The sequence below is a fragment of the Pipistrellus kuhlii genome, unplaced genomic scaffold, assembly GCF_014108245.1.
Source record: "Pipistrellus kuhlii isolate mPipKuh1 unplaced genomic scaffold, mPipKuh1.p scaffold_m20_p_22, whole genome shotgun sequence".
NCBI classification, from domain to species: domain Eukaryota; kingdom Metazoa; phylum Chordata; class Mammalia; order Chiroptera; family Vespertilionidae; genus Pipistrellus; species Pipistrellus kuhlii.
Genome location: NW_023425521.1, coordinates 3,747,624 through 3,772,001, shown reverse-complemented (window position 1 = coordinate 3,772,001; position 24,378 = coordinate 3,747,624).

Here is a 24,378-nt window from a genome sequence, read left to right as displayed (position 1 = left end):
GAAATCAATGTGCAATTTGCTGCTATTTGTAGATCTCCTTTCCATGCCGGAGGGTCCTGACCACGCTCAGCCCTGCCTCTGTCCTCAGGCAGATGAACTGGAGCCTGGTCCTGGTCACCGGGCGGTAGGGGGTGGCGAAGGGGGGTATGTGTCATCACCCAGAGGCAGAGGCCAGGGCTGATCCTCTGGCTGGTTAAACTCCTGAGAATCAGGGGGAAATAAGGACAAAGCAAAGCAATGGCCCAGGAATCTATATTTTTTCTTTCTTTTAAAAAATATTTTTATTGATATTTTTTACAGAGAGGAAGGGAGAGGGATAGAGAGTTAGAAACATTGATGAGAGAGAAACATTGATCAGCTGCCTCCTGCACATCCCCCACTGGGGAAGTGCCTGCAACCAAGGTACATGCCCCTGACCGGAATCAAACCTGGGACCTTTCAGTCCGCAGGCTGACGCTCCATCCACTGAGCCAAACCGGCCAGGGCAGGAATCTGTATTTCTAAGAGAGCCCTCCAAGGGATTCAAAGGGAGTTGGTGCCAGTATTGCTGGGGAAACTCACAGCATAAGCTGCTGTCAGCCTTCTTTCTACCTGCTAGCTATGGGGCCTTACTTATTGTCTCTGCCTCAGCATCGTCATCTGTAAAATGAAAGCACTAATAGTGTTGGCCTCCTATGGGTTGTCCAGAGGATTAGCCGAGAAAATGCAGGCATGGGCTTAACTCAAAGCCCAGCACGGGATAGGCGCTCAATACATGGTTGAGGATCACAGCAAGTGAGACCGAGGGCTCCGAGCACAGCACACTGGCCTTCCCTGGGTTCTGCGGGTGGGTAAGCCTGGTACCCGCCCCAGAGCAGAGTGCCCATGCCCCCTCGCACTGCACTCTGGAGGCCCATTACCCATCTCCTGGCTGGTAAGTGAGGGAGGCTTCTCAGGAGGATGTGCAGGGGTGGGCTTGACCTTCAGGGGTGGAGAAAAACAAAACTGATTCCCTGGGGGTATCTGACCTGCCGGTCAGGATGTTGCTTGAGGAAGCCATAAGATGCTTTCCATTGGGGGGGTCTGGGAAGGGCCCCAGCAGGAGCTTAGACACTCCCAGGTGGTCAGTTCCTCCTGTTACTTGGAAAGCCACAAAGTCTGGGGCAATTGGGGAAGGAGGAGGGGGACAATAAGGCAGAGGAAAGCTGCTGGGGGCGGGTAATCCTCTTTAGAACCACAGCCTCGGCCGAAACCGGTTTGGCTCAGTGGATGGAGCAGCGGTCTGTGGACTGACAGGTCCTGGGTTCGATTCCGGTCAAGGGCATGTACCTTAGTTGTGAGCACATCCCTGGTAGGGGGTGTGCAGGAGGCAGCTGGTCGATATCTCTCTCTCATCGATGTTTCTAGCTCTCTATATCTCTCCCTTCCTCTCTGTAAAAAATCAATAAAATATATTAAAAAAAATAGAACCACAGCCTATCTCTTTCTCAAAGGTACTCCAAGCCCTCTTATTCACCTGCACTCACAGGGCGTACGTAGTAACAGGTGTGGGTTTCAGCTCAGCTCCCCTGGGTTTCTTTTTTCAATGTTCTTTGAAGTATAACTTACATACAACAAATTGCACACATTTTAAGTGTTCCGTTTGATGAGTTTTGACAAATTCACACACACATACACACAATCGTGACTGCAATCAGGGAACAGAACATTCCCGTCATTCCAAAAGGCTCCCGGGCGCCCCTTCCCAGTCGGTCCCCACCCTTTCCCCAGCCCCAGGCAGCACTGCTCCGCCTTTTGTCACTCTAGATTAGATTTGTCTGTTCTAGAGTTTCATATAAATGGAATTAGGTAATGTGTGCTCTTGGTGTCTGGCTGCGCTTCACTTTTCATAAAGAGATTCATCCATGTTGTTGTTTTGTCAGTTTGCAACTTTTTATTGCTGAGTAGGATCCCATTGTATGAATATATGACCCTGTGGCTGCCTGCTGACAGACATTCGTCTTCCTTCCCGGCTTGGGCTGTGGTGAGTAAAGCTGCTATGAACGTGTGTGTACAAGTCTTGGTGTGCACACACGTTTTCATTTTTCTTGTGTAAACATCTAAGAATGGGTCTTCTGGTAATTGCATGTTTAATTGACAAGCTATTTCCTAAAGCAGGTGTATCATGGTACCAGTGCGTTTGCCCTATCAGTGTGTGAGAGTTCCAGTTGCTCCCCAATCTCACCAACACTTAGCTTGGCCAGTCTTCTAATGAGTGTGGCATTAATTTGCATTTCCCTGGTAATGAATGATACTGAGTATCTTTTTCGTGTGCATATTGTGCATATTGGCCTAGAGGCCTGGTGCACAAAATTTGTGCACAGGGAGAGGGCAGGTCTCCTCAGCCCAGCTGCACCCTCTCCAATCTGGGACATCCCTCTCATAATCCTGGACCACTTGCTCCTAACCACTCACCTGCCTGCCTGCCTGGTCACTCCTAACTCTTCCTCCCCCTCCCTCCCCCCCGCTGACCTGATTGCCCCTAACTGCCCTGCCTGCTGACCTGGTTGCCCTTAACTGCCCACCCCACCCCCACCCCCACTGGCCTGGTGGCCCCACACAGCCTACTTGTTCAGTCGTTTGGTCATCTCTCCCTAACACCCTTGCCAGCCTGGTTGTAGGCAGCCATTTTGTGAGGGTGTGAGGGTCAATTTGCATTTTACCTCTTTATTATATAGGATTTTTAAAATACCATTTTAAAAGTAGAGTGTTTCTTATTATTGAGTTGTTAAGAGTTTGCTGGATACAAGTCCTTTGTCAGACATATGTATTGTAAATATTTCCTCCCACGCCTTGTTATTTTCTTAGCTGCCTAAATCTTGATTTTGTTAGTTCCATGTGTGCAATCTTGAGCAAGTTTCTTAGTCTTTCTGACTCTTAGTTTCCTCATCAATAAATAGTAGGTACCATGCAAAAGTATTAATTCAGTTCATGTATGCAAACTGTATGTAACATGCCTGAACCCAGAGGAGGCCCTCAATTCATGGTGGCCAGGACTGCTGTTAGTCTCAGGCAGTCAATGGCCTCTCCTTTACCTCCCCGGGTCTGGCCCTGATGGAGCACTATCTCTTTTCTGTTCATCTGGCTCCAGAGGATCCCAGGATGATTAATGTCATCATTCCATGTGATGCTGGGCCTCTGTCTGTCCTGGCTATTGGCCAGACACACAGAATTAGGAACCACAGGGCCTGGGCTCCAGGGTCCACCATGCTGAAGCTTTAGAGGGTGAAAAACATGACTCTGGACCCACAATCCCTTAGTCTCAAAATCTGCACAAGCCCAGGCATGCAACACCATCACAGTCCTTTTGGCACTTGCACAAACTCAGACACACCAGTGATCACCTACTCCCAACCTCCATCGCCGCTGATCAGGAGTGGCAGGCTCACTGGCCAGACCATGTATAATTCAGAGATTTGGCCCAAAATAGTTCTATTTGAGCTCAGCCTCCTGGATCGGGGAGGAGGAGTAGCAAGAGCAGCAGAGGGAGTGGGGAGTGACCTCAGCCTGGGTGAAGACCTTAGAGGCTGCCTCTTGCTGCAGAGCCTGGGAGGGGGGAGCTTGAAGAGCCCTCCATCAGGCTTCCTTCCCAAGTTGAGGGGTCCTTTTCTTCCTTTCCCTCCTCCTATGCCCACATCCCCCAACCTGAAGAGACAGGGTCCCCCCCAGGGGCAGCTGGGAGAGCAACCTGGTGAGCTGCACTGCCCACATGGGGCCACTCACACCCACTGGGCCCGCACTCCTCTGGCTCCCTGACACTTCCCCAGGGCCCGGTGTAAGGGGGACGCAGCTCAGTTCTCAGGCATCTTTGTCCCAGGCCTCCTGGCTCCACTCACAATCAATCAGTTAAGTCCTCAAATATTTACTGAGCACTCGCCCAAGCCAGGCTGTGTCCTAGGACATCGGAGGGCACCAGGGCTGTGAGGAGAGCGGCTCAAAACTTGCTGAGGAGGCAGGACAGTCCCCGACAGGACAAGGATGAGCCCAGAAGCGACAGGCCTCAGAGGCCAGGGCCGGGCTACAGGAAGGCTTCCAGCGGATGGAGGGTGTCATTCAGGGAGATGGGCAGGCAGGAGGGAGTGGTGTGAGCTGGGCTGGAAGAGCCAGGCTCTCTGGATGTTAGTAAGAGTGGCTGATGGAAGAGGGGGTCATGAGAGGATGTCCCAGGGGCTGGCCTGATATTGTCCTTCTGCCTTCCATAGTCAACAAGGACAGGGACTGCACCATATTCAGTCCCCTGGGGGTTCCCCACAAGATTCGGTCACATGGTTTTAACTACGTTGCCATGGAGTCAGCGTGCTTGGGTTCAAACCCAGGCATCACGGTGTCACTGCCCTATGACCTTGGCAAGTGACTTAACGGTACCTGTTTCCTTGCCTGCTACGTGGGGGTAGTCTAGTCGCTACCTCGTTGTGTTGTGGAAGAGACACATGAGAAATGCACATGTGGACCTTGGCCTGGCCGCCATGCCGATGGCCGCATCCCCCAAGTTCTCCCCACCTGCACACAGGGAGAGGCACACAGGGAGAGGCACACAGGGAGAGGCACACAGGGAGCGGTCTTCAGGACCCAGGTGGCTGGTGGGAGAGAGTGCCCCTGCCCGGGGGTAAAGAGCTGGTGCTGCGAGATAGGAAGCAAGAGGGCTTCCTGGCAGAGGAAGCCTTTGGGGCATAATTTGATTCCAGGTATCCGACCCCGGAGCCCCCAGCGGCAAAGGGGACGGGTGGGCCCAGCGGTAGGGAGGCTGCCATAGGAGTCCCAGGGGCCTTGATTTTGCTGCTTTGATTTTGATTTCTCCCCGAACAGAGTCAGCTGTGGGGCGCGCTGACCCTAAGTTCTGGTGGTAGTTCCCTACCTCCTTTCTGTCTCAGTCTCCATTCATCTCTCTGGGCCTCTGGCTCGGTCTCTCCATCACTCTGTCTCCACCGCTCTTAGTTTCGCTAATTTTGTCCTTTCCCTGAGCCTCATCCGCCCTTCCTCCTCCTCCTTCCTTCCCAGTCTCTCTCAAGCTCTGGTTCCATCTTCCCTACCTCTCCTGTGCTCCCCAGGGACCTCCCTCAAACTCTGCACTCTCTTCCTGGGACTGGAGGCACGTGGGCAGGGGGAGAAGGTCTCTGCCTCGGAGGGGCCCAGCCCAGGCCAGCCGCATCGATTAGGGTTTTCTTCAGCGGGAGGGAGACATCAATGACTCTGCTCCCAGCCTCGCCAGCGCTGCTAATATTAGCCCAGGAAGGCAGCTCACTGATGGATTAGAAGAAATTAAGAATTCAAAATCTGTAATTTGAATTGGAGGGCTCTGCTTGCTGACAGCTAATGCTCCCCCAGATATTAATGAGTGAAGGAGAGATGGCAGCACTGGTTTCCTCGTTGACAATATAATTTCCCTCATGATCTGCGCCTTTGAAACTCCCACCCCCAAGCAGGCACTTGCCCGGAGGGCCGGGGTCCTGTTTGTCTCAGATCTTATTCCCAGATCCTCCTGTAAATCCCTGGGCTCTGTCCTCCTAATGCCCAGCGGAGCCCTGGGCTCTTGCCTGCTGGTGCTCCCACTCAGGGAGAGATGAGGTGTAGCTGGGAAGACAGGCTGTGGGTGGGACACGGGCAAGCCTTGCTTTCTGTCCCTCCTGGCTGTGGGTGGCCCCGGCAAATGCCTGAAACTATCATCTCAGGACTCTAATGTCTAAAAATGGAGATAATAGCCAAAACCGGTTTGGCTCAGTGGATAGAGCGTTGGTCTTCGGACTGAAAGGTCCCAGGTTCAATTCTGGTCAAGGGCATATACGTTGGTTGCGGACACATCCCCGGTGGGAGGTGTGCAGGAGGCACCTGGTCGATGTATCTCTCTCATCATCGATGTTTCTAGCTCTCTATCCCTCTCCTTTCCTCTCTGTGAAAAATCAATAATATATATATATATTTTTAAATAAATTAAATTAAATGGAGATAATAACCACTCCCCCCTTGAGGGGTGGGGGTGGTGTTGTGGGGTCCAAGATGCAAATGATGGTTACTGTCTTTCTCTCTCCCTCCCGGCCTCTTCTCCCTGTGCAACTCGGCTGTGTGTCCTGCAGAAGGCCCAGCCGTCTGCCCACAGCCAGACCACGCCTCGACCTCCTTCCTGCAAGAGGTCCACCAGGCTTTGTCCGACTGAGGCTGATGGCTCCTGAGCCTGCAGGGCCTCATCTCTTCACCATCTTTTCTGCCAAGTCCTGAACTTCCAGGTTATTCCAGAAAGGGGTCTCCTGTTCCTCCCAGACCAGATTGTCACCTTCCCAAGGCTACACTGCCCCGACCCCGGCACCCAGTAGGTGCTCAATAACTAGAGCATGAATGTAATCAACACTTTGTATATATATAGATTTTTTACAGAGGGGAAGGAAGAGGGCTAGAGAATTAGAAACATCACTGAGAGAGAAGCATCGATCAGCTGCCTCTTGCACACCCCCTTACTGGGGATGTGCCCGCAACCAAGGTACATGCCCTGTGACCGGAATTGAACCTGGGACCCGTGAGTCTGCAGGCCGACGCTATGTCCACTGAGCCAAACCGGTTTCGGCAACACTTTCTAATTATTCCCTTTGTGCCCACCTCACTGCCCCTCCACCCATGCTTGCCAAGTGCCTGATCAATCCTTGATGATGACTGGCAGATGCTGGAGTCTGCCAGGGCCTGGCCATGTCCCCCTTGCGGTCCCAGCGCCCCTGTCTTGGTGGGAAGGTGCAGGGGACACATTCCCTCCTGCTGTGGGTAGCTCCCCAGAGCACATTCTCCAAAAATTGCAGCTTTTAAGCAAGTTTCTGAAAAGTGTCGCCGTTGGGTTTGCTCAGAGGGTGGGGAACAGTCTTAGGGAAGGCCAGCGGTGGGGCTTTCCCTGTACCCTTCCCCTTGACCCTTCTCTCTCTGCCTGGCATCTGGCTGAGCGCTGGCTGCTCAGACCGGCTCTGCCAGGCTTGGAGCCCACAGGTCCCCCCAGGATCATCCACCAAGTTATCGGGGTTGAACTTCTCCAGCCTCCGGGGAGCCGGGGCACACGAGGAATCCCTCCTATGGCTCCTCTCTACACTGGGAGGGGCCCGCCACTTAGGACCAGCTCTCCCAGTGACAGCTGGGGAAACGGAGGCTCCGAAAGACGACTATGCAGTCAAATCCCAGCAATTTGTCTAAAAGGGAGAAAGCTGGCAGGGTGATCCCCGGAGCAGATAACACCAAATCCCTCTAGAAGGCTCGGCAGGATTCTGGAAAATCAGAACGTTCTTTCCAATTCTGCTTCCTCGGGCTAGTCATGTTCGAGCAGAGGTTTACTCCCAGGTGGGCTGGGGCCGGGGCAGAGAGGGAGCCTGGCAGAAAAACAGTGTTTTAAGTGACCGGGAGCAGCTTAGGGCAGGATACACGGCTCCTGGGATCCTGTTCCCACATCTCTCTTCTCCAACCTGCTTGTCTGGAAGCCTCCCCCCCCCACCCCCCAATCAATGTTCCTCTTCCTGCCAGGTGCACCCAGATCCGCGAGGAAGGTCAGGGAGGGGGCGTGGCCTGAGGGGAGCGGCCTGGAAGCATCCACTGCCCTTCAAGGCTCAGGGGCCAGCGGGCTCCAGCCTGACATTCCCATGTGGCTCCCGCAGCCCAAGGGCCCTCTGGTGCCCAGATCGCCTTTTCCCAGATTCAATTAAAACGGTGTTTGGAACAAGGCTGAAATAATCACCTCATCATCTCCTCCGGCAAAGTTACTCGCTGGGGCTCAATTGGAGAGCCGAGCTGGAAATTGAACCTGAGGGGCAGTGACAGCAAAGGGACTGGGATGGTGGGGGCTCTCAGTGGGGATCAGAGGTTCCTGTCTGTGATCATCTCTCTCCCCGCAGGCATGGGGGGTTACTACCCCCACTCCTGCTGTCCCGCCCCATCTTTCTCCCTCCCTCAGGGCACAGATGTCTCTTGGGGCTGCTGGGCTCCCAGGCCACCGGAAAACAGCAGGCCCAGAGCCCCCATCACAGACCTTCTCAATTCACAGGCCTCACTAGGGAGGCCACATGTCCACGTCACCCAGAGTGGCTGAGCAAAGCTAAGACTCCAACTAGGTCTTTTTATTTTTTATTTATTTATTTTTTAATCTTTATTGTTCATATTATTACAGATGTTCCTCTTCCCCCCCCTCCTCCGTTGCTCCCCTCCACCAGGTTCCCACCCCACCCTCTGCCCTCCCCCCCCATCATTGTCCTCATCCATAGGTGCACAGTTTATGTTCAGTCTCTTCCCACATCCCCCTCTCCCCTTTTCCCCGAGAATCGTCAGTTCACTCCCCTGCCATACTTCTGATTCTATTATATTCATCAGTTAATACTGTTCATCAGATTTTTAAAAAAAATTTTTTTGGTTTGTAGATTTACTTGTTGATAGTTATGTATTTGTTGTTTGTAGTGTTTTTATATATATATATATATATATATATATATATATATATATATATATATATTATTGATTTTGTACAGAGAGGAAGGGAGAGAGATAGAGAGTTAGAAACATCGATGAGAGAGAGTCATCGATCAGCTGCCTCTTGCACACCCCCTACTGGGGATATGCCCACAACCAAGGTACATGCCCTTGACTGGAATCGAACCTGGGACCCTTCGGTCCCCAAGCCAACGCTCTATCCATTGAGCCAAACCGGTCTCGGCTGTTGTTTGTAGTTTTTATCTTTATTTACTTTCTCTTCCAAAAAAACTCCCTTCAGCAATTCATATAATTCTGGTTTGGTGGTGATGAACTCCTTTAGCTTTTTTTTATTGGTGAAGCTCTTTATCTGGCCTTCAATTCTGAGTGATAGCTTTGCTGGGTAGATTATCTTTGGCTGTAGGTTCTTACTATTCATCACCTTGAATATTTCTTGCCATTCCCGTCTGGCTTGCATGGTTTCTGTTGAGAAATCAGCTGACAATCGTATAGGTGCTCCTTTATAGGTAACTACTTGCTTTGCTCTTGCTGCTTTTAATATTCTCTCTTTGTCTTTTGCTCTTGGAATTTTAATTATGATTTGTCTTGGTGTGGTCCTCTTTGGGTTTCTTTTGTTTGAAGTTCTGTGCGCTTCCTGGACTTGTAAGTCTAATTCTTTCACCAGGTGGGGAAAGTTTTCTGTCACTATTTCTTTCAGTATGTTTTCGATATCTTGCTCTCTCTCATCTTCTGGGACCTCCATAATTCTGATGTTGGTTCGCTTGAAGTTGTCCCAGAGGTTTCTTACATTATCTTCAATTTTCTGGATTCTCTTGCCTTCTTGCTCCTGTGGAGGAGTGTCTTCTGGCTCTTTATGTTCCAAATCTTTGACTTGATTCTTGCGATCTTCCATTCTGTTTTTAGGACTCTGTATAATATTTTTTATTTCAGACAATGTATTCTTTATTTCTTGTTGATCCCTTATCATTTCTTGTTGATCCCTTATTAATTCTAGTTGATCCCTTTTCATATCCTCATAGGTCTTATCGACCTTTTCTAGGAAATTCTTGAAAAACCTTATAAGCGTAGATTTGAACTCTATATCCCGTCGTTTTTTGTCCTCCATTTCTTTCGTTTGTGATCTATTTCGTTGTCTCGGCATTTTCGCAGCTTCCCTGATGGGCTGGGGTTTCAGAGTGGAGCCTACAGCCTTGGCTTCCGTCAGCCCCGCCCTATGCCGTTCCTGGGTCTCAGTAATCCCCAGGGTCCTTCAGTACTCGCTGCAAGCGCCTCTGAGAGAAAGGTGCCCTCGATTTTCGCCTGCTACCAAACAGTCTAGGCTTTCTTCCAATGAGCCTGGTATTGGAGTTCAGTTCAGTTGGAAGTGGAGTTGGAGGTGGCGTTCAGAGCAGACTGGAGCCCCTGTCTCCTTCCCGCCAGGGCAATCCCGCGGCACAGCCGACCGTCCCTTCTCAGTCTCTGCAGAGGGGAGGGGAAGGACTTATGGACCGTGCATGCCGTGGAACCCCCGGGCACCCACACGTGAAAAACGCCCGCACTGGATTGCCCTGTCCTTTGCAGGGTCCTCCCTCCCAGCACAGACTGGGAAACAGAATACCGGCCACTTGGGGTGGCTCACTCACTCACTCCTTCCTCCCTCCCTGCCTTCAGCAAATGTTCCCTAAGCCCTCATTCCCCGTGAGGCCCGAGCTGGTGCCAGGGAGGAGCAGGAGCAGGCAGAGCAGCAGCTGCCCTCAGGTCCCCTGGGCAGATGGGGACAAATGAACAGCGATGACAATAGACTCGGGGGGCCCTCACCTGCAGCTGGGACGTCAGAGGGCTTTCTGGCTGAAGGGAGCGCTGAGCTGAGCCCTCAGAGCTGCGGAGGAGTGTGTTTTCCCAGGATGAACGCGAAGGCTAGGAAGCAAGACACAGCCAGGAGTGATCCTGGGCAAGTTGAAGTCCCGTTTCCTCCTCTCTAGAATGGACTCTCTGCTCCGTTTGCCTCACGGGATTCGGGAGAAGAATGGGTAGGATGTGCTCTGTGAGACGGAAAACTCCATTCAGCTGAGTATTGTTGTTCATGGAGGGCACTAGTCCTCCAGCCCAGACAAGGGGACAGGGCCGGAGGGAGTAGGGAGTTGCAGTCAGGATGGGCGGGGGAGGCTGGAGGTGGGAAGAACAGGAATTCTGGTTCCTTGGGATTGGGACACAGTGACTGGCATGGGGAGTGCCTTGGCCACTGGACTGGGAGTTGTGGGCGTGGGAGAAACTACAGAGTTGGCAGTAGCTGGCAGGGCTAAGCCCGATGCCTGTGATCAGTGTCCAGTTTCCACATAACAGTACCTTCTGGGCCTTGGACATTCTAGGCCCTGAGAGTTAAGGTGAGATTCTGAGGGGATCCAGTTCTCTCCTGCACCTTCAGCCCATCAATATCATCTCTGCCCCTATCGCCGCCTTCAGCAGAGTTTGTGCTAGATGTGCCTTTCTGGAACTGACTAGCTGGCCAAGAGAATGACCCTCTCCCAACTCTACAGAACACCCCTCCTCTCAAGAGGGCTCTGGAGGAGACCCAGCCACGGGCAAGATTTGTGCCGCCCTTACCAGCGGCACCAACCACTGGGCATCCTGCCCTGTGGATCCTCCTAAGGCAATGCCTGTGGCCCCAGGGCCCTTCCTGCACAGCTGGCCTGGTCAGCAGCTGCAGGGGTGAGTCACAGCTCTCATTAGAGCTTAATTAATCAATTGAGTTAATCAGACAGCTGGGATGTGCTGTGGTTGCAGATGGGGGCAGGAGAGAGAGAGAGAGAGGGAGAGAGAGAGAGCACCAAAGCACAAAGGGCTGGTACAGGTGAGCTGGGGCTGCCAGGGCCAAGGTTGGCAGTGGAGCTTGATAGGGTGGCGAGGGAGGAGGGTGCTGGCCAAGTCCACCGAGGTCTCTGGAAAGGAGGGTGAATGGGCTCAGCAGAGACTGTGATGGGCCATTCTGGAAGTGCCCTTTGCTGGATGCCAGAGACAGAGCCTCGGGGAGGAGAAGGCAGAACCTCTCTCACCCCGGCTTCCTCTCCCATTTTTTACCTGGTCACGTGTGTCTCTTAAAGATGTTTGAAACCCTTATTGGAATGGAGTGGGGAAATGAGGAAAAGAAAAAGGTGGGTCTTCACATTCCCAGTGATTCCAGGGTTGGGGGAGACCAGGTGTCTCCTGGGACCGCAGACAGAGATCCGGACTCAGAGACAGAGAGACGCTGGACTCCCCGGTGAGCGGCTCAGACTTTGGACATCTGGACGGAGGGGGTGGGAAGGGGCCAGAGGGACCAGAGCCGAGGTTGGGCGGGAGTCCAGGAAGAACATTGATGGGAGGGGAGCCCTGGAACGGAGTTTGCATCGTGATTTGCAAAATGTTGTTGCATCTGTTTTTCCCCACGTCTGACCTTGGAATCACTTTGGGGGCAGGGGAGCGAACAGGGCGTGTGGTGGTGAGAAATGGACTCAGAGAGGACTCATGGACACCCCCGTCCCCAGACCCTGCCTCCCAAGGGCTTACAGTTTCCACAGGGTGACAAGCTCAGTGCAGTCTCTGATGGCCCAGGGTCTCAGGCTGTGAGAGATAAGGATCCAGGGCCTAACCATGCAAAGGACTATTTCTTTTCTTTTTCTTTAAAAAAAAATATATTTTATTGATTTTTTACAGAGAGGAGGGGAAAAGGATAGAAAGTCAGAAACATCTATGAGAAAGAAACATTGATCAGCCGCCTCCTGCACACCCCCTACCGGGGATGTGCCCACAACCAAGGCATATGCCCTTGACCGGAATTGAACCCGGGACCTTTGAGTCTGCCGGCCCACGCTCTATCCACTGAGCCAAACCGGTTTTGGCAAGGCAGGCACTTCTGATGAGGCTGTGAGAGGCTTCCCAGAAGAGGTGGCATGTGAGCCAGGCCTGCAGGTGGGTGGGATTTAGGAAGTAGAGGTGGGCAGGGAGAGGAAGGGTGCACAGGGCGGGAGGGTGGACTGCACACATGGTTAGTCCCACAGGCCGGGCTGTTCCTGTTTGTGTGTCAGGAGGAGAGGGCTTTGCGGCACAGGGCTCTTTGCATACCAAGCCCTGGAGTCTGAAACTGAATTTGGTGGTCAGGGGGCGCCACTGCAAGCCTCTCATGCGGACACTGGTGAAAAATGCGGATACCAGTTAGTAATGCAGATTTTGTAATCAAAGAAAACATGATACTTTCAAGAGAAACATCAAAAGTGCTTTATTCAAAGTAATGTCCATCGCTAGCTACACATTTCCCCCACCTTTCAGGTAATTTGTGGATACCGTCCCAATAGAACTTTTCTTGTTTTGAGGTAAACCTTTCAGAGACCCAATTCTCCACTTCTTCGTACGTTCTGAAGTGCTGCTCAGAAAGTGCGTGTGCCATCGATCGGAACAAGTGGTAATCTGAAGGAGCAAGGTCTGGTGAATAAGGCGGGTGGGTTAATACTTTCCAGGCAAGATCTCTTAATGTGTCTTTAACTGGTTTTTTGAAGTATGTGATGGTGAAGTACGTGATTACTTTGCTGTATCTTCTAGCACATTCTGGTCGTGTTATGATCAAAGCATGGTTCAAATTGATTACTTGTTGTCTGTAGCCATCAGTATTAATGGTTTCACCTGGTTTTAATAGCTCATAATACAACCACACCTTCCTGGTCCCACCAAACGCAGAGCATTATCTTCTTTCCAAAGTGATTTGGCCTTGCAGTCAATATTGATGGTTGACCTGGATCAACCCATGATTTTGTGCGTTTGGGATTCTCAAAATAAATCCACTTTTCATCGCCAGTCATAATTCAATGCAAAAAAAAAAATTTATTTTGGCCGAAACTGGTTTGGCTCAGTGGTAGAGCGTCGGTCTGTGGACTGAAAGGTCCCAGGTTCGATTCCGGTCAAAGGCAACCTTGGTTGCAGGCACATCCCCGGTGGGGGTGGTGCAAGAGGCAGCTGGTCAATGTTTCTCTCTCATCAATGTTTCTAACTCTCCATCTCTCTCCCTTCCTCTCTGTAAAATATCAATAAAATATATATATTTTTAAAAATTTATTTTGTGCCGTTGAAGCAACATTTTACTGATGACTTCTCGGTTTTCCATTTGTCTTTCGTTCAGTTGATGTGGCACCCATTTTCCTTCCTTTAAAATCTTCCCCATTACTGGTTTGGCTCAATGGATAGAGCGTCGGCTTGGGGACTGAAGGGTCCCCGGTTCGATTCGGTCAAGGGCATGTACCTTGGTTGCGGGCATATCCCCGGTAGGGGGTGTGCAAGAGGCAGCTGATCGATGACTCTCTCTCATCGATGTTTCTAACTCTCTATCTCTCTCCCTTCCTCTCTGTACAAAAATCAATAAAATATATTAAAAAATAAAATAAAATCTTCCCCATTGCTTGTAAACGATCAGAAATTGTTTGCTGAGAGATGTTTAATCTTTCTGCAAGTTGTTTTTTAGTTTGACATGCATCTTCATCCAGTAATGCTTGTAATTGTTGGTTTTCAAACTTTTTGGTTGACCTGGATGTTCTTTGTCTTTCAATCAAAATCCTCACCTTTAAAGCATTTAAACCAGCGTTCACAGGTATCTCGAGATGGAGCATGTTCACCATAAGCTTCCCGAAGTATACGATAACTTTTTCTTCAAAATAAAGTAATGAATTAAAACTTCTCTTGCTCTATTTGGGTTTGCTCAGTGGGTAGAGCCTCAGCCTCAGGACTGAAGGGTCCCAGGTTTGATTTCTGTCAAGGGCACATGCCTGGATTGCAGGCTGCATCCTCAGCGGGTGATGTGCAGGAGGCAGCTGATCAATGATTCTCTCATCATTGATGTTTCTGTCTCTCTCTCCTCCTTTTATCTCGGAAATCAATAAAAATAATAATAATAATTTTTTAAAAAACAATAAAAACTTCCCTCAAATGCTCTTTTTTTTGGCACGAAATTCGACATTTTTAAGCGTAAAAATATCTATGATGTTAACACCTTCAGAAAATTTGACATATGAAGTTTTGAAGCTCTTTGTCAATACAACAAAATAGCATGCGTATCAAATCACATATATATCAACAGATATGTAACTCCATCTATTGGGGAAAAAAACACCATTATTAACCGGTACACCTAGTATGTGTGAGCATATGAGTGTGTATATGTGTGTGTATTTGTGAGTGTGTTTGTGTCCAGAGCAGTGGTTCTTACTTGTTAAGAAGTCACAGATGCTTTTCGGTTTTGACAAACGCTCAGACCCTCAGCCTAGAAAAATGCACATACTCAAGGGGATGATGCCTTCCACCATGGAGGTCAGGCTGGTGTTAACAGAGGCTCCTGAAGCCCGTTTGCTGGACCTCGGAGGGCTCAGATCCCCTAAAATCCAGGCTCTCCCCGTTAGGGGAACATGCCCAGCAGGAGCCATCAAGGAAGGGGTGGCGCTGGGAGAGGCTTCACTGCCCTCCCTCCTCCTTTCTCTTGTTCACACATGCTCACAGCCTCCGACCCGTACATGATCTGTGTCAGAAGCCCTTCCCCTGTGGGCTTCTTATTCCACGTCTCTGCTGGTCTGATATGATGGCCACTTACCACGCACGGCAACGGAGCGCTTAGAATGTGACTAGTGCCACATGTTAAAATAACATTTGTAACATACTGATGGAGTGAAAAATAGAATTTAAATTAATTTCCCTTAGGTGTGTTTTTTTTTTTGTACTTTTATTGATACTTTTTTGATATGTATTTATTAAATTGATCGGAGTGACATTTGTCAACATTAACAAATGTGTGGGTTTCCATGTTACAAGATCTCCATATTGCACCGTTTATTATGTGGCTCCCTATACACTTAAAATCACATATGTGGCTTGCACTATATTTCTGTTGGACAGCGCAGCTCTGGATAGCAACAGCCCCTCACCCCTGCACAGTGTTTTGTATAATTTTATTAAAAACCTGTGAGGTGATTTGAATGTCAAGCACAATTGAAAAATAAATAGAAGTTTTTAACTCTGGGAGTTGAGAGGAGTAGGGGTTACAAGCCTTCATTTCAGGTAAGGAAGGTGGACTCTGTGAGGTCAAATGGCTGGTCAAGGCCATACAGCCAGGAAGTTCCTGATTTTGGAACTGAGACTCCTTTCTTTCTTTCTTTCTTTCTTTCTTTCTTTCTTTCTTTCTTTCTTTCTTTCTTTCCTTCCTTCTTTCCTTCTTTCCTTCTTTCCTCCTTCCTTCCTTCCTTCCTTCCTTCCTTCCTTCCTTCCTTCCTTCCTTCCTTTTATGTATTTTTATTGATTTCAGAGAGGAAGGGAGAGGGAGGGAGAGATAAAAAGCATCAATGATGAGGGAGAATCATTGATCAGCTGCCTCCTGCATGCCCCCTACTGGGATCCAGCCAGCAACCCGGGCACATGCCCTGACCAGGAATCAAATTGTGACCTCCTGGTTCTTAGGTCGATGCTCAACCACTGAGCCAGGCCAGTTGGTCCTGAGACCACTGTCCAAGACAATCCAGAAATGCCCCCTTCTCCACGTTGGTGCTAAGCCGCTCAGGTCCCCCAGTCCCTGCTGAAGCCCCTTCCGCCTTCCCACACCGTGGGAACCTCCTGCTGGAACCACCTCCCTGCCAACCCCATGAAGACACGCCTCCCCTAAAGCCAGAGTCTAATCAGAGCTGTGCCTTTGCCTTGTCTTTAAAGCACGCTACTTTGCCCAAACCGGTTTGGCTCAGTGGTAGAGCGTCGGTCTGCGGACTGAAAGGTCCCAGGTTCGATTCCGATCAGGGGCATGTACGTTGGTTGCGGGCACATCCCTGGTATGGGGTGTGCAAGAGGCAGCTGGTTGATGTTTCTCTCTCATCGACGTTTCTAGCTCTCTATCTCTCTCCCTTCCTCTCTGTAAAAAATCAATTAAATATATTTTAAGAATAAAATAAAATAAATAAAAGCATGCTCCTTTGTGTCAGCCTAGGGACTGGAGGGTCCTGGGTTCGATTCCGGTGAAGGTTGCATGCCCGAGGTTATAGGCTTTGTCCCCAGTAGGGGGCGTGCAGGAGGCAGGAGGCAGCTGATCAATGATTCTCTCTCTCATCATTGATGTTTCTATCTCTCCCTCTCCCTTCCTCTCTGAAATCAATAAAGACATATTTATAAAAATAAAATCATGCTCCTTTGTACCTGCTGTCATCCTCATAAGTCCCCCAGGGCAAAACAAGCTATGGCCATGGCTCCCTGGCACACACCCTCTCTCCCTGCTCTCTGACCCTCAGCTGGCCCCCTCCCCCTGGGTTCCACACACACACACACACACACACACACACACACCCACACACACACCACCCCGTCTGCCTCCTGCTGGGAGGGGAGTGTATTCCATGAGGCTACGGAACTGATTCTTTAACTTCCCTCCCCACCCCCTGTCCCTGGAACATGATAAAAATACCCAGCATTGATCTTTTTTCCTTCCCCCTCTGCCGGGGTAATGTTTACCCAGGTGTCAATCAGGAGGAGAATTTGGCTTCCTAATTTCTCTTCTCCTCCCTGGGGGCTGCGTGTCTCCCCGCCTCGCACGGACACTGAGCTGGAATCAAGGTTACTAATAATCCCCCAGCACACACAGACACTGAGAGCACATATATTAAAGTCACATATTGATTTATATTTTCGGGTCCCTCTGCCTCTCTGCCCGGCCCCAGCCTTCCCCTCTGCCAAGGAGGAAAAAGAATTACACAGCTATATTTATCACCGAGATGTGTAGTGTAAAGAGCATTGTGTCCGAAGGTAATTCCCACCCCCGCCGCCCTCTTCGGCGATATTTTTTAAAAACAGTGTGGCATCGCCTATTCATCAGCATTTATCTTTTGTTTGTTGTCCATTCTTCACATTTCCCCTGGAGGAAGTGGGGAGAGATTTAAAGTAGACCATTGGGAGGACTTCCTGATTTGGCAAATGGTGCCCGCCATCCCTGAGGAGGCTGGTGGGGTTGTCTTGCTAACAGAGATAATCCTGTTGTTGGGGGCGGGGTGGGGGAATAAGGGGGGTAAGGAGCCTGTGTGGAAGGTGGGGCAATGGACTCAGTCCCTTCTAGGGGTCCCCCCCACCCCAGATAGCATGCCATAATGACTGGCTCACCACCCGTGGCCCCATTCCACAGCTGGGAAAATCCAGAGGCTGGAAAGTGAGTTCACTCCCTATGGGGGCTCTGACTTTCATGTCAGCCTGGGCCTCCCATCTAGACGCTAAGCTTGATGGGTAACAGCTTTCCCCCCGGGCCTGGGTGGCTCCTGCCCGGAGGCTCGCAGAGGGGGCATAGGTGCCCGGAGGGAGCGGGTGGTGGTGGAAGCCAGGAGGAGGACAATGTGGAGACCCTCATTCTTGAAGGTGGGGGGGGAGGGCTTCTGGATCTCCAAACGCAGACGCCCACCACCCTTTCCGGAGGAGCAGCCACTTAAAAACGCCAAACGGTTTGACAGCTCCTTCCCGAGGCTCTGGGAATGGCAGCCAGGCTGCGCGTGGGAACTCGCACGCCGGCTCCCACCGTCTCCTCATGCCTGGAGATGAGTGTCCTCGCGTATACACATCATCGCCTCGGGGAGAGGGCCGGTCCCATGTACACCCGGAAAGACGGAGGTTCCTAACGGGCCCGGCACCCACAGCTGGGACAAGGTAAGCTTCAACCACCACCTGGTTCCCAATTCTTCTGCAGGGCTCGCCCCTCAGGTGCAGCCTGTGGTGACCTTCAGATCCCCCCCGCCTCCTCCCCGGTCCAGCCCTGGGTCATGGCTCTCAGCCCAGCTCCAGGCCCAGGTAACCCCCCTGCCCCGCCTTGGTCCTGAAATTCCGCTTCTGGTTGTGCTCAGTACACCTGGGCTGGGGGTCCTGACCCATCCCACTGTCTGCCCAGCCTCTGCCAGGGACTGGGGGCGGGGGGGGGGGGGGGGCGGGGGGAGGAGGTGTGGAGGGGCCTGGCTGCCCCCTGCTTTCCCTTTGGCATTGTCCATCCAGCGTCCCTCACTTCATTCTGGGACTTCTCTCACCCCTGGCAGGACGGAGCACGAGTGTGTGTGGAGTGCCGCCATGTGCCAGCCCAGGGCGGGGCCCTGTTCCCCTTGTTCCGTGGTCGGCAAACGGCGGCTCTCGAGCCACATGCGGCTCTTTGGCCCCTTGAGTGTGGCTCTTCCACAAAATACCATGGCCTGGGCGCGTCTGTTTTGAAGAAGTGGAGTTAGAAGAGGTTTAAGTTTAAAAGATTTGGCTCTCGAAAGAAATTTCCATCGTTGTCCTGTTGATAGTTGGCTCTGTGGACTGATGAGTTTGCCGACCACTGCCCTAGTTCATGACCCCACAACAGCCCTGCGAGGTGAAGGTCGAGCCCCATGGTACCGATGAGGAAAGATGAGGAAACCGAAGGTGGGAGCACTAGCATCCTCCAGGTCAGCCAGAGGTAAGCGGTGCTGCTGGGGTTGGGTCAGATCCCTGTGAGCCTGTCCTGGCTTTGGAGTTCCCTCCTCGGCTCCCTCCTGCCGGGCCATCCCCACCAGAATCCCCATCAGAATCCCCATCAGCATCCCCATCAGCATCCCCTTCAGCCGGCGCTGGGGAGGCGGCGGGCCCGACAGCGCGGGGCGCGGCAGGAATCAGCAACGAGGACCCTCCGGACAAGCTTCCCATTGAAAACCTGTTCCCTCGCGGCCGCGGGTGATGTATGGCTGCCGCTGATGAGAATCTGGGGAGGAATGGAGGCATTGAGATTCCGCGGGGCGCGGGGCGCGGGGCGAGGGATGGGGCGGGGGGCAGGCCTGGCGCGGGCGGGGAATTGATCCGGAGGTGCCAATTTGCAGCAACTAAATATTTGGTTTCTGCCTCTGCCCGCTCCTCACTCTGCTCAAACAAACTTCAATTAAAAGTGAAGAGCGAGGGGCAGGGCCCGGTCCCCGCGGCCCAATCAGTGGCGCGGAGCCTGCGCCGGGCGCGGCGCGGGGAGTCGTGGACCCGGTGGGGCGGGGCTTGCGGGCGGGCGGGCACCCCGTTCTGGGTGCCCGAGGCGGCGCTGGGAGCCTGGAGCAGCGGCTGAACCTCAAATAACAGAGCAGGGGGTGCCCTCTCTGCTCAGAGCTGGGGACACAGATAGGACTAGCCTGACACCCCAACCCCAGCCCAAGCCCGGGTACTTGGACAGGAAGCGGGGAAGGAGCCCCGGGTGCCGAACCCCTCCCGGTGCACCCACCACAGGAACTGGATGGCGGCCTAGCTGGTCAGCAGCTCTCACTGAGCGCTTCCTGCGTGCTGCGGGCGCCCGGGCCCTGGGGCCGGGGGCGGTCCATCCCCTCTGGCTTGTCCGCCCGCCTGTCTACACTTGGGCTGGGAGAAGTGAGGAGGGTGAATCCAACCCAGACTCCTGGTGGGGTCTGAAGGGGAGGTCTTGGGGTTGGGGGAGGGAGCGGTGAGATGCCGGGGACTGGGAAGAGGGCCTGGGGAGGCGGCCACAGCCAGGAGCAGGGGAAGGGATCACGGGGTGACAGTGGCCTCTTTTGGGGGCACAAGAAAGAGATGTAGTCATTCTCTGGGTAGAGTTAATCCACAGGGAAGCCCAGGACTCTGTGGGAGTGAGACTAGGATGAGGAAGGGGAGCTAGTCATTGGTGCTGGGAAGCGGGGGCACCCCAGGGTCAGCTGGACGGTCTGCCCTGGGTGGGAGTGGGGGTAGTTAAGACCGTCTGGGAAAGATCTGAGGAAGGGTGGGGGTGGAGTTGACAAAGAGGTGCCCAGGTCCAGAGGTATGGGCCCAAGTAGACAGATGGGAAGTGGAGGGGATGTGGGTCCTTTGATGTGAGTGGAAGGGTCTTGAGGGCCGCAGTGGGGAAATAAGGCTGAGGTGCCGGGAAAATAAATGAGGAGGCCATTGTCCCCGCCCACACTTCCGTGCCCACCTTCCGGGGTGAACGATTGCTTCCACACTTACCCCTTCACTGAGTGACACTGCTGCTGGTCCAACCAGCTGCATAGGGAGCCCCTTTCCTTCCCTCTCCCTCTGCCCGCCCCCCCAATAGTCTTGGTCCATAGCTGGGTGTGAAAGCCCAGGTCCTGCCCATGTGGCCCCAGTCTCTAGGTGATCAGATGGCCCTGTGGAACTCTGGTCCAGGGAGGCTGAGTGCCATCCCCTTTCCCAACACAAACAGGGCTCTGGGGGAGATTGGTCTCCCCTCCCCCCCTCCCCCTGTCCCCCTTCTACTCCAACCCTGCTCCTCAGCCCTCAGCCCCCAGGTCTCTCTCATCACAGAGGAGCTGAACCCATAAGCCTCCCCATACCCCACCACGTTCCCTCCCAGCTCCTGCCAGGGGCTGCCGCATTCCCTGCCTCAAGCCCCTTCCCAGCCTGGGAGCTGGGTGCCTACTCCCTCACATCCTCTCCCTCCTCCCGCCTGCCTTCTCCCTGGGTGCTGAGCTGTGGAGCAGAATGATTTCCTGTAATTGGCCAGCAATCCGGCTGCCCGACTTGTTCTATCGACATGCTGGTTAGCTGGAAATTGTATTGGAATCTGAGCGACAGGGAGGGGAGGGGAGGGAAGGGGAGGGGGGAAAATAGAGGAGACTCTTTGGGCCCCAGCTCAGAGCAGCCTCAGCTCTGGGGGTGGGATAGAGGCGCCACCAGCCACATCTGCCTTTTATGGGAAGGAGCAGGAATGCAACCCACAGGGCTTCCCCACCCCCTTCCCTTTGCTCCTTCTCTCTGGCCGCCTCTGGGGGTCTCCCCTGCCCACCCCTATGTGCCCCTGTGGCATCAGGACATCACTGCCTCCCCATTCCCTCTCCTGCTCCTATCGCCAGCTCCTCCTAGCCTAGAGGTCTTAGCAAGAACCAGGGGTGCCCAGCAGGGGTGGCTATCCCTCTCATCCAATTTCTAGCCACGGAGGCTCACCATGGAGTGCCCGACCGTCCCCTGCCCTCCCCAAGCAGAGAGAGGCTAACCATCAGGACTGACAACAGCTCCTGGACAAAGCGCCGAGGCATAGCTGATGGGGGCGATGCAGGCAGTGAGAGGAGCACTGCTTGGGCAGCCCAGGAATTTGGCCTTTGTGCCTGCTGGGTCTTGTACTGAGTGGCTCACCCTCTGAGCCTCTGGGCAATTCCAGCCTGGCCTCCTTCACAGCGGCGGGAGGTTTCCAGGAGATAACCACAGGAGCATGCTTTGTAAACTGTACAGCTTTGCCAGTTACCCGAGGGCCAGCCCGCTGGTGGGGTTGGGCCTGTCTGTCCCCTTCGTTCCCCAGGAGGCGGGCGCTGTGCTGCCCTCGCTGGTGTCTTCCTTGCTCCGGTCAGGGTGGTAGCGGGGGACGGAGCGCAGTGTCCAAGCCCAGCTGAAGGGTGGGAGCCCGGGGGCTCTTGCCCTCCGAAGGGTGGGTAGGGCAGGATGGGGACACAGCACAGCTTCTTTTTATTTTTAATACATATTTTTATTGATTTCAGAGAGGAAGGGACAGGGAGAGTTAGAAACATCAATGGTGAGAAAGAATCATCGATGGGCTGCCTCCTGCAGGCCCCACACTGGGGATCGAACCTGCAATCTGGCCGGGTACTGAACCCTGATCTTGTGGTTCATAGGTCGACAGTCAACCACTGAAGCACCCCAGCCGGGCCCAACACAGCTTCTTAATTAGCGCCCAGGACACAGCGGCAGTGCCTCTGTCCCCCTCCCCTCCCTCCAGCCCCTGCAGCAGCTTGGTGCTCGGTGGAGGCAGCCCTGCAAGAATGCCACCGGAGAAAGTTAGTAACTTCTCCGCCAGTGCCCACCGCAGAGGTCTGACCCCAACCCGGGCGGGTGCTGCCACCTGCTGGCCAGAGGGGATGCCGCCCGCCGGGGTGTAGGACTGGGGCTCCAGGTGGCCTGGCTCTGGCTGTTTCCAGGCTGTTCCCAATCTGTCCCAGGGCCTTTGGAGCCCCATCCATGGCCTAACCATGTCGTCAAGCCCCTCGGGAAAGTAGGCCTTTTTCTAAGGCTATGCTGGGCGTGAGGAAGTGGTGAGGAGGGAGGTGTGAGGACAGGAAGTGGGGTTGTGGTGGGACCAGGGCACTGGGAGGACCTTCCAGGTTGGCCATCCTCTGACATCCTGCCTACCTGATACAAGACACAAGGCCAGGAGGCCACATAAAGAGGAGACAATCCCAGAACTGCTCCCCCTGGAGGAGGCTCAGGGGTACAGTAGGCAGGATCCTGAAGCGTGGCTGCAACCGGGATCGGATCCCTCCACTTCTCTGGGCCTGAGATCGGAATGATCAATGTTATGTCGCCTCTAGAGTGTTGCACATCTAGCAAAGTCCACCACGTGACAGCCATTCATGGAGAGTCCTCTTCTCAATGGCTGGGGTAACAGGACACTTTGGTACCTCAACGCGGGGTCCATACCTTGCCTCCCTTTTACCCCTCCTGCCAGGTCCCACTGAACCCAGGAAGCAGCTGCTTTCTGCCTTTCTCAGCCTGCCCCGGCCCCACCCCGAAGCTCAGCACCTCCTGGCCCAGGCTCTGCCTCTGGGGGTTAGCGGTGAGTTAATAAGCTGGTCTCCGAGGTCGGAGCAGCTCTGGGACATGGAGCACTAAATATGGCCACCAGAGCGTTCACATTTGTCAGCTCATTTCTGGCCTTAATAGGCTGCTGGCCGCACGCAGGATCACATCAGCAGGTCTGCTGGCACTGGCCAGGGAAAGCTGATGTCTACGCCGGTCTAATTGGCTTGGGGAAGGAAGATGGAGTAAGGGGGTGTGATGCTGCCCCAGCACCTCCACCTGCCTCTCCCAGGGGCACGCGGGGGCCGAGCTGGAACCCTCCTGGGGCCCCAGGAGAAGGCAGGGGGGCTACGGTACCTTCGGGGGCCCAGGCTTCCGTGTGGGAGGAGGCCAAGTGGTATCAGCCCAGTCTGGGCACCTTCACGGGTCCGTGGTGCTAGGGGAGCAATGGCAGCTCAGGGCATTTCAGATCAACACGCTTTATTCAGCACCAACAGCAAGGCAGGCTCTGCACCAGGAACAGAGATGAATCAGACGATCCCTGCCCTCAAGGGCGTACAGTCTCGTAGAGAGACCAACCAGCTTTGGGCTGATGACTACATTATGATAAAACATGATTCAGATAAAACATGATGGTGGTATCAGGGAGCACCTAACCCAGGCTGGGGCTTCAGACAGCCTGGGCTGGGAGCCAGTTACAGGGAACAAACCACACACACAATTCCAGGCGGGGGAGTAGCACAGCGAAGGCACAGAGGTCAGAAACAGCCTGGCGCGGGTAGACTCCCAAGAGCTCAGGGCTAGGAGTCCAGGGACTGGGAGGTACGGGGGGAGGGGGGGAGCAGGGGGAGGGGAGTGCTGGACAAGTGCCCACGTGGGAGAGTGGGTCATCCCATAAAGGCCTGGCCTCTGCCAACTACCGCATCACCCACAGGGAATCCTCACAGCGTCCTGTCCAAGGCACCAACCCAAGGGAGAGTCCAGTCTGAAGATGGTAGTCCTTGGTCCAAAATGATCTGCCGTGGTCCCTGAAGGAGGTTTTGGCCGCAATGGAGCGTGTGCTCAGTTCCTTGGGCCTGTCCAAGCCCAGGGAACCTCACTACTACTGGGCCCCAGGGATAGTGTTCCTCACCCAAGGAACTGATCATGTCTCCCACGGGTGCTTTCAGGTCCCAGGAAACAGGAGACAAGACCAGGTCACAATCCCAGATCTGCTCCTCCTGGAGGAGGCTCAGCGGTACAGTGGGCAGGATCAGATCCCTCCACTTCTCTGGGAAAGGGGGCACTACATATGGCCACCGGAGCATTCACATTTGCGGACACTGTATCAGGGGTCCTCAAACTTTTTAAAGTGGGGGCCAGATCACGGTCCCTCAGAGAGCTGGAGGGCCGGACTATATGAACTACTAATTCCTACTGTAA